Source organism: Macrobrachium nipponense, chromosome 28 (assembly GCF_015104395.2).
Source record: "Macrobrachium nipponense isolate FS-2020 chromosome 28, ASM1510439v2, whole genome shotgun sequence".
Classification (NCBI taxonomy): Eukaryota; Metazoa; Arthropoda; class Malacostraca; order Decapoda; family Palaemonidae; genus Macrobrachium; species Macrobrachium nipponense.
Genome location: NC_087217.1, coordinates 57,118,058 through 57,128,280, shown reverse-complemented (window position 1 = coordinate 57,128,280; position 10,223 = coordinate 57,118,058). Strand labels below are relative to the sequence as shown.

Sequence of the window (10,223 nt, the reverse complement as noted above, 5' to 3'; positions counted from 1 at the left end):
ACAAACACAAAACACAAAAATTTGCAATGTGTAAAAGTGTAAATATTTTCACTCAAAACATTGTAACCATCAGTTTTTACCAAACCACTGTTCCTATCTGTTATTAGTTGCAACTAATAAAAATATAACACACTTTACCTTTTTGGTATACCAACTTCTTTCTTTGCTGCAGTCTTGTTTTACACTTTCACAAAAACCAGGCACCGTTACGAAACAATGTTTGTTCAGATTCCACAAAAAAACACTAAGAAATATCAAATATGAAATTTTCAAGTTAAGAGTGACCAATATACGTTACGTTAATATAACCTCAAGGATGTCGAGGGAGAGAGAGAGAGAGAGAGAGAGAGAGAGAGAGAGAGAGAGATGTTAATGCCTCGAGAATCTAAGATCTAATGAAAAACTTCTTCCTTGCAGAACCTGGACAGGGGAGATGACAAAACGTTTTGAGATAAAAATGCTTCCAGAAGCTTTGAAATCTTACGCAACTTTTTATACAAAATGTGTAATCTGCATGTGGCACTCAGCAAAGACATACACGTATGAGTCCAGTCTGTTAAAAAAAAAGATACGTACGCTACTCGATCGACCGAAGCAGAAGCCCTTATCTTACGTGATGACAGATTCTCAAAACACAAATGAAGTCTCGAGCTCGCTTATCAAACGTGTTGACAGATTAGGAAAACAAATGGAGATCTCCAAGTTCCTCTAATCTCACAGTGCTGACATAATAGGGAAACAATCGTAGTTTCGAACGGACAAAAAAAATCTCTCTCTTTCTAAGTTATATATATATATTCTTTTACAACATGTAATGCGAAATCTGAACACACATTTAAAACATCCTATCCCTAAGCTATCTAGGAATCTGAAAAAATGTTGCAAAATTCAATTCTAACATTTTATACAATCAAAGAGGAGATATATGCATTTCGAAAGTAGCAATATATGATAATAATATATATATATATATATATATATATTATATATATATATATATATATATATATATATATATATATATCACACACACACACAATGAAAACATATACACAAATGGTGCTCTAATTATTCATGTCTCCGCACTGTCTAAAAATCGACGATGAAATTTTTAGTGTTAGGCCAACTGGAAAAAATATCTTGGCTCCACATACCTCTTCACAATGACCAGACGAAAGATGACCTGGAAATAAAATAATAAAAGAAGCAAGATGAATTTTTAGCGAATAGGCAATATATATATATTTTTTTTAAATCCTAAAACCATAATGGTAAACTCTTAAGTGAAATGAAATATAAAAAAAACTTCAATGACCTTATAACTGATGTAGAACTAACTTTACAGTGAATTTGAAAAAATAGAAATTAAAAAAAAAAACAATGCACCTATGCTGGAGGTAGTTTAGGAACTCGTTCAATAATCGCAAGCCAAAGCATTTGCGAAATTCACAATCACACATACACACAAATTCATGTAACTTCAGCCAAACAGGAACTGCTTATAACGTTCAAAAGCAGCCGTTCAAAGAAAAAAAAAAAAAAAAAAAAAAAATATATATATATATATATATATATATATATATATATATATATATATATATATATATTATATATATATATATATATATATATATATATTATGCGAGCGCAGAGACACAAAATCAGAAGCTGGAAGAATATATGCTCCTGAGTTTTGTAAATAATTCCCAACAATTCGGAGCAAGTTTTTTTTTTATTCTTGGTTCGAACGCCGTAAGCCCCGATGATTGTCCGGGTAATACTCTTGAACGGGCAGGAGTTGCTGCCGAGTGCTCTCTCTCTCTCTCTCTCTCTCTCTCTCTCTCTCTCTCTCTCTCTCTCTCTCTCGGTCAAAGGGCTGAAATCGTAATCTCATTAAGGCCTTTTGCTCTCTGTTACTGAAAGGTTTTGAGTCTCCTAACGTACTTTCGCTAGGAAGAGCTCAGTATCTCTCAATTTTCTCTTTCTTCAATCTTCATTTTACTCTAAGCACACACACATATGTATGTATGTATGGTATGTATGTATGCATGTATGCCATGGTTATATATATTATATAATGATTATATTATAGTTATTATTTATAATACTTATATATATCATATAATATCTATATCTATATATACTATAATTCTATATATACTAATATATATATATATATATCTAATATATGTATTATGTATACACACACCACACACAACACACACACGGAGAGACTTTTATGACAAAGGGACAACAAAATGTTCATTCATACAAATATATAATCACTAGTATCTTCAAAACATTACGCATAAACAAAATTTATGATTGTATACAGAACCAACTAAGTTTTGAGTTTTCATCGTTGGGGATGAAAAGGGATCAATGATATGATGAGGCGGTAGTTTTATTTATTATCGGAAACAATGCTACCTTAACATTTAAGCATAAATGAATGCATAAACTATGTATGATTATTCTTTGGTAGGCCAGCCTGTCAGTGGTGTGATAAGGGAAGTCAGTCTAAATGAGCGGAATAAATTTTGTATACGGGTTACAAATCAAAAGATTTCTCAGTATCCTTATTGACTATTTGGCGACCTGGCTCTATAACTATATAGCCATTACTTATATCCATCCATCACCCTAATGAATCTGTACCATAAGCACAAAAACCGTGTGCGCTCCTTTCCCATCTCAAAACGCACACACACACACACACACCTATACACAGCAATCTTAATAAACGTCACATTTTTCTCTCCATTCATTTTTCTTCTACGTGCCTGCTGGCCTGAAGAACCCTTCTTCCTCCTCCTCCTCCTCCTCCTCCTCACATTCTTCCAGTTCGGGCCCACTCACGCGCGCGCGCACAGGCACACACACATAATCACAGACACACAAACACACACACACGCGAGGAAAAGACAAGATGCCGCAAGATCACCGAGTAATTTGACTTCTTCAGTTTCCTCGTCTCTCATTGGTCCCAAATAATTTAAGAGACTTATTGTGGGATGCCGACGAAGAGACCGGAAATCCTCAAGATCTATGGCCCAATTTACTCGGGCTCTAACTTGTAGGCTTAAGAGCACAGCCTCCGCAATTGTTCGGTTCGATCTTGCACGATCGCCCCCCCCCCCCAGCCCCCCCCCCACCCCCCTTCCCCATTCCCTCTACACCTTCATATTTCCAACCACCCGCTTGCCTCCCTTCCAACACCAACCTCCTAACCCCCAACCCCCAACCCACGCCACCGTCCCCGAGGAAACCTAACAAACTTCCATTTTCCAAGGACACCTTCGCCGTGTTTGCAACATTTCTTTTATATCATATCAAAACTTTCTTGCAACTGGCACGTTCGGTGTACTTCCCAGTGGTTACAGGATAATGGTAGTAAATGATAAATACGAAAAAGTAAATCATTACTAAGAGCTGAAGTCAGATTTTTTATTTTAATATTTTTGTAAACTTTATTCTCCGGTGTGAATCGTTTCCTTAAAGAATATAACATTTTGTCTCGTTCTCACATATTTCTTTATGATTCAGAGATAATGCTGATGCATAAATACGTAAATAAACAGAATGGAAATTGAATATAAAACTAAGCTCAAAGGCCAAGCGCTGAGACCTATGAGGTCATTCACGGCTGAAAGGGAAATTTACGGTAGAAGTTTTGAAGGGGTAACAGGAGGAAAACCTCACAGCTGCGCTATGAAAGAATTAGAAGACGGTGGAAAGTAAGACGAAAGAAAAATAATGTGTACGGACAGTTAACGATGAAAAATATACTTATAAATTCTTATATTTACATATGATTGAGAACTTTACTCTCTCACATATGAAGCTATACATTCTAATTACAATAGCATAACAACTCCGTAGTGTCAATTCAAAAAACCTCTTCTAATAATCTGGTCAAGGATACGGTATGTTGAAATAAAAAATATAGGAGAAAATGTATTAATAAAAATTACAAGACACTTGCAATAATGTGAGGAAGAATGAGTAATATGATACAAGAATAACAAAATTATTATTAATATTATTATCATCATTTCAGAAGACGAAACCTATTCACATGGACCAAACACACCAAAGGGGCCACTGACTTGAAATTCAAGCTTCCAAAGAATGTTTGTTTGTTTGTTTTGGTGTCGACCTCCCACCGCAGACCCTCACACTGCACCAGTAACTGATTACAACACAGAGCCAGTGATTTTTAATCGCCCTGGGTGAGACGCGAACCCGCGACAACTGATTGGCATGCAAGACATTAACCAGTAGTTTACCATGGGACCAGCAAATATGAGTAATATGAATCAAGACTTACACAGAGGTTAATCGTATCTAATTTAAGAATGATGATAATGAAAAGCCAGGTGGAAAGCTCCATTCTTAATATCACAAAATATCGGAAAACGAAGGGGAACCAGAGATTACTACGGGAAAATAAAATATCTCAAGGAGATTTAGCAACAGCTTTCTCGAACGCTATTGGTGATAATACTTCATGTTGGCTTTGTTAAAAAAAAAAAAAGTACAAATATGGTAAAATGATGTATGGCTGTGTTTATACGTTTTCGTACATACATCTACAGTTAAGGCTATATGCAAAATCAGCAAAATCCGTCTCAGACGCTGTAAAACTTGATAAGTTTTTAGTTCAAAATGATCACAATACCTCAAGGTCTTTAACCCGTTTTTCAACCTGTAGTACATATGACGGCAAACCTACTAAGTATCTCTAGTTTTACTACAGTAATCATCAGACTGACATAATGTATCTACTATAGTAGATTCACATCAACCGTGTATTTGACGTCTAGGCCAGACCCTTACGACGCTCCTGATTGGCTGTTGATAAACCAAACACAGGGCTGGAAACTCTCAGTCTCTCGAGAGAGAGTTCACATAGGCAGGATGTATGTTCCACCTCTCCTGAGAGGAACGTCTTTCAAAAGTATCTCTCAGGAGAGGTGGAACGTACATCCTTCCTATGTGAACTTTCTCGAGAGAGACTGAGAGTTTCCACCCCTGTGATTGGCTTATCAAAACCCAATCATGAGCGACGTAAGGGATTGGCCTAGACATCAAATACACGGTTGATGTTGATCTACTATGGTACACTAATCTGCATCGCTGCTGGTGGCCCTGTCTGAAGATTTCTTGATGATATTTAAAGGAAATCTCTGACTTTTTTTTTTTTTTTTTTTTTCTTAGTGGAGACACCAGAGAGTTTTGTAGCGGTGAGAAAATCTCCCTGGAAAGTTTGTTTGTTTGTATGGTGCTTTTACGTTGTATGGAACCAGTGGCTATTCAGCAACGGGACCAACGGCTTTACGTGACTTCCGAACCACGTCGAGAGTGAACTTCTATCACCAGAAATGCACATCTCTCATTCCTCAATGGAATGGCCGAGAATCGAACCCGCGACCACCGAGGTGGGACGCTAATACCATACCAACCACGCCGCTGAGGCGCTGGAAAGAGACCAGTTTACCAAACTAGTGATACATTTCTGAAAAGCCGGACCTGGATAACAATTAATGCAAGGACTGGCCCTCTCGCCCCATGACCGAGTATATCTGGAAAGTTCCATGCGTATCCGGCCACAGGTTTATGGAAATCCGAAGAGTAAAAGATAAAAACTACACACAGCTGAAATCTTGGAAATTCAACAGATGCATGTTCATTGTTAACGCAATTAATCTCTCTCTCTCTCTCTCTCTCTCTCTCTCTCTCTCTCTCTCTCTCTCTGTATCTATTATATATATTATATATATATAATATATATATTATATAATATATATATATGTGTGTGTGTGTGTGTGTGTGTGTGTGTGTGTTGTGTGTGCCCGTGTGTTGAAAGGAGTCAAGAGAGCAGATGCTTCATAAAATTAAGAATCAACTATCGCCGTGTCTTCTGCTTCCCTGCATCATCATGATTTGCTTCTGCGTAATCCGAGTCTTACTATTCTTCTCTGTATTATGAAGTAAAAATAATAAAATATCTGCATTGCTACAACAGAGAAAATACACTGAATTTTCATTTCCTTTATTAAACGAACTGGGGCAGATTTATATTTCGGTGGATAGGTTAAAAAAAAAAAAAGCACCTTCATAACATATGCTACTTAAATGCGATACGAAAAAGAGTAACATCAGGAAAAAAACAGGGAACCGGAAATATCGGCGGAGCAAGAAATAGGACAAGCAAGCAAAGAGATAAATAAATCCTTCATTATAAACCTCTGCTGTCTAAAAGAATCGGCCATTCGCCCGAGGATTGCAGATAAGCTCTATGCCTTGTTATACTGGGATCCAAGAAAAACCAAATCCGCAAAACACGAGAGAGAGAGAGAGAGAGAGAGAGAGAGAGAGAGAGAGAGAGAGAGAGGGCGCGGGGCTCTCTTATGTTCGACAAAGAATGAAATCCTAAGTGGATGTTATCTTCAATTTATTCTTCTTTTGCCTCTGTCCCCTCATGCAAAAATACTCCCCAGAACTCAATTGCAGATAGAGGAGGAGGAGGAGGAGGAGGAGGAGGAGGAGGAAAAAGTTGAAGAGGAGAGGTAGAGGAGGAGGAGGAGGAAAAAGTTGAAGTGGAGAGGTAGAGTAGGGGAAGGGAAGGGGGGAGAGATAATAATTTTGGCTTGACGCATATTTCAATTCGTACGAATGAAGAGATTTTTTGTTCATATTAGATCAGACATTACGTTTACGATAAGAAATCCGATAAGTAATCTTTTTTGTGTTCTGTAACTCTTTCCGATGATAGCAAATGCACACAAATAACCCGATAAGAGGACGCTGATAACAAAGAAAAAAATATAATGAGAGAGAGAGAGAGAGAGACTCCCAAATTTCTGTACTTCTTTCGAAAGATAGGAAATGCACACAAATAACCCGATAAGAGGACGCCGATAACAAAGAAAAAACATCATGAGAGAGAGAGAGAGAGAGAGAGAGAGAGAGAGAGAGAGAGAGAGAGAGAGAGAGAGAGAACTCCCAAACTACAGAACTTTACTTATTACCCGTCTTCTTAATCAATGCAGGCAAGACTCATAACAAGAAAAGTAGGAAAATTCGTCAAAATCCAATCAGTCACTCAATGAGGGCGAGAGATCGCATTATGATCGCGTGGGCACCTGGGACACAGGACAATAATAATAATAAAAAGAAAGCGTAAAGAAAAAAAAGAAAGAAAGGGGAGGAGAGAAATGATAGAGAAATAAAAGTTGATCTCTTGTTCGAGGAGGGGGTAATCAGAAATTAGCTGAAAGATGTCGCTAATTGTCCCATGTTCCTGATAATGAGGACGAAACCTAATTACTTTATGCCTTAATTGACTTATAAAGCGCGTGTACAAGAGAGAGAGAGAGAGAGAGAGAGAGAGAGAGAGAGAGAGAAAGGAAGAAAGGATTGAAAAAAAAAGACTACAAAATAAATAAATAACTAAAGATGACCTTGTAAGACATGAAAGCAACGACAGAATGAGACAGAAAATATATAAAAAGCATGATTCCACAATGAAATGAGAGCCACGCCCAGGAATAAGAGGCCAGATATTTTTCCCCAGAAAGTGAGACACAAAACTGGCTAATGAACGATGCTGAGACATAAGAGGAGAGATTGGCAATCTTCTATTCTTGCGATGTTTATGTTTAACTTCGTAATAAGGATTTCCGCCCAATAAATTTTTGAGAGAGAGAGAGAGAGAGAGAGAGAGAGAGAGAGAGAGAGAGAGATGCGTGTCTTGTAAAGGTATGCTATGTGTATACATCTGCTAACATCTCTTGTCATATGAAATGGCTCGCCCTGTTCTTAATAGGGAACTAAATACATACATACATACATATATTGTATATAAGTATGTATATACATATGTATGGACTTGAAATTTTTCTGTATATACGTATGTAAGCACTTGAAATTTTTCTGTATATAGGTATGTATGAACTTGAAATTTTCTATATGTACGTATGTAAGCACTTGAAGTTTATCTGTACATACTTATGTAAACACTTGAAAATTTTCAGTATATACTTATGTAAGCATTTGACATTTTTCTGTATTTACTTTATATAAGCACTTGAAATGTTTCTGTATACACATATGTAAGCATATTAAATTTGTCTGAATGTATGTATACACGGACTTGAAATTTTCACTGTATATCCTTATGTAAACACTTGAAAATTTTCAGTATATACTTATGTAAGCATTTGACATTTTTCTGTATATACATATGTAAGCAATTGAAATTTTTCTGTATGTACGTATGTATGCACTTAAATAATTTTCCTTGGGCGCCGTAAAGCCTACTTGAATAGGCATCACCAGCAGTTCGTCGACTCCCCGTTGACAATGTCGCGTCCCCTTCCCATTAACATTTACACTATCATCTTCCAGAAATGGAACTCTAGACCTTCCTCTGTGTTTCAGGAATCACTTGATATTTCTATTGAAGATTAGATCCCTGAAGACTTCTTGAGGAAGAGAAGTCTACTGACGTTATATAATACCGGTATATAAGTACTGGGTAAGACTGCTACATCTGGCTTGACTAGTTTATTGCAACACTACTCATAAATTAAGTAAAAAAGCAAAAATAATAATTACGTTTTACCAGCTGTTGGACGCTGCCAAAATTAAATTGTACCATCGGTATGTCATAATTGTAAATATAATTTTCCAAGTGATATAAACGTACACACTCATTCATGATCAAGTATGGAGCAAATCAAAGCTAAAAATGAATGGTAACACTAGCAGTTATTGCATTTCTCCATAAATAATGAATAAATAACTAGACATTACAACAAAAGCATAATTATTGAAAAGGCAAATCCACTGAAATCCCCTAAATGCCTGGTAGTTTTAGAGGTATTGCAACAAAATGCAAGACAAAAACAAATTAAAAAGGAAAAAAAGAAACAAATTAAAAATGGAAAAATTAAAATGAAAAATAAAAAGGAAAAAATGAATAAGAAAATTAAAAAGGAAAACATCAAGAAGAAACTTAAAAAGGAAAAATAATAAGAAAAAATTAAAAAGAAAAATCAAAACAACAAAAGGGAGAAAATTATAAATAAAAAAATGAAAATAAAAAATTAAAAAAAAAGGAAAAAATGAAAAATAAAATAAAAAAGGAAACAATAACAAAGAAAATTAAAGAAGAAAAAATTACAAATGAAATAAAATTAAGAAAGGAAATTCCAGAAACGCGAAAGCTAACGCCCCATTCCTTTCCAGGAGATAATTCCTGGAAATGCCTAAGGAAGACCCCTGGCGATGCAGAAATCTTAATATCAAGACCTGGAAATCCCGCCGCACAACGGGAGAATCTGGGACGGATAAAGACAGCGTAGGAGCGCTCACAGGAATATTGCGATATGCGAAGAAAGATATTGTTCCGTTTCTCAATTAGAAGTCGATTTATTATCGTGCCAGTACTAAAGAAGTAAATATATACATATGTAAATATAATACATATGCATAATATATAAATTACATATACATACATGTAGTGTCTATATATATATATATATATATATATATATATATCTATATATATATATATCATCTTTCTTAATTTTTTTCATTTCTAATATTTTCCTTTTTCATTTTCTTTTTTTTTCATTTTTTTCTTTTTTCTTTGTAATTTGGTGTGTTTCCTTTTTTAACATTCTTTTTTATTTTTTCCTTTTAAATTTGTTTCTCCTCTTAACTTTTTTGTTTTCAACTGTTTCATATAACATATGTATATAAAGCATATACATAATGTAATATAAACAGCATCATACTAATATATAAATTACATATCATACATGAAGTATATATACATATACATATATATATATATACATATATATATATATATATATATATATATATATATATATATATATATCTAATAAAAGGAGCCCATAAAAAACCCCAAAACCAAAATGTAGAGAGAAAAAGTACTATATTTCAGAGACTGCTGTCTCTCTCTTCAGGTATATGAATGAGAAAAGTTTACAGAAAAGGTGGTATTTATACCAAGAGATTCGTCCACAAGTAAGCCAATTTAGGTCACCCCGCTGATAATCTTCCTTTAATCTTCTTAGCGTTGGTTGAATGAACACTGCGTCGACGATGTCGGATGTCCAATTCCCTTTTGAGATGATTCATTACCTGCTTCTCTTTATTAAGGCCGATTCCATCATTTGACTCTTGTA

At 35.3% G+C, this 10,223-nt stretch overlaps 1 long non-coding RNA gene across 1 annotated transcript in view; it reads right to left on the bottom strand.

Moving 5' to 3' along the window:
* Window positions 1-10,223, bottom strand: part of LOC135201341 (uncharacterized) — a 570,106-nt gene that overhangs the window by 230,020 nt on the left and 329,863 nt on the right. The window contains exon 2 of the long non-coding RNA XR_010311507.1: window positions 1,155-1,183. This is a non-coding gene — a long non-coding RNA (uncharacterized LOC135201341). The remainder of the gene's footprint in view (window positions 1-1,154; window positions 1,184-10,223) is intronic.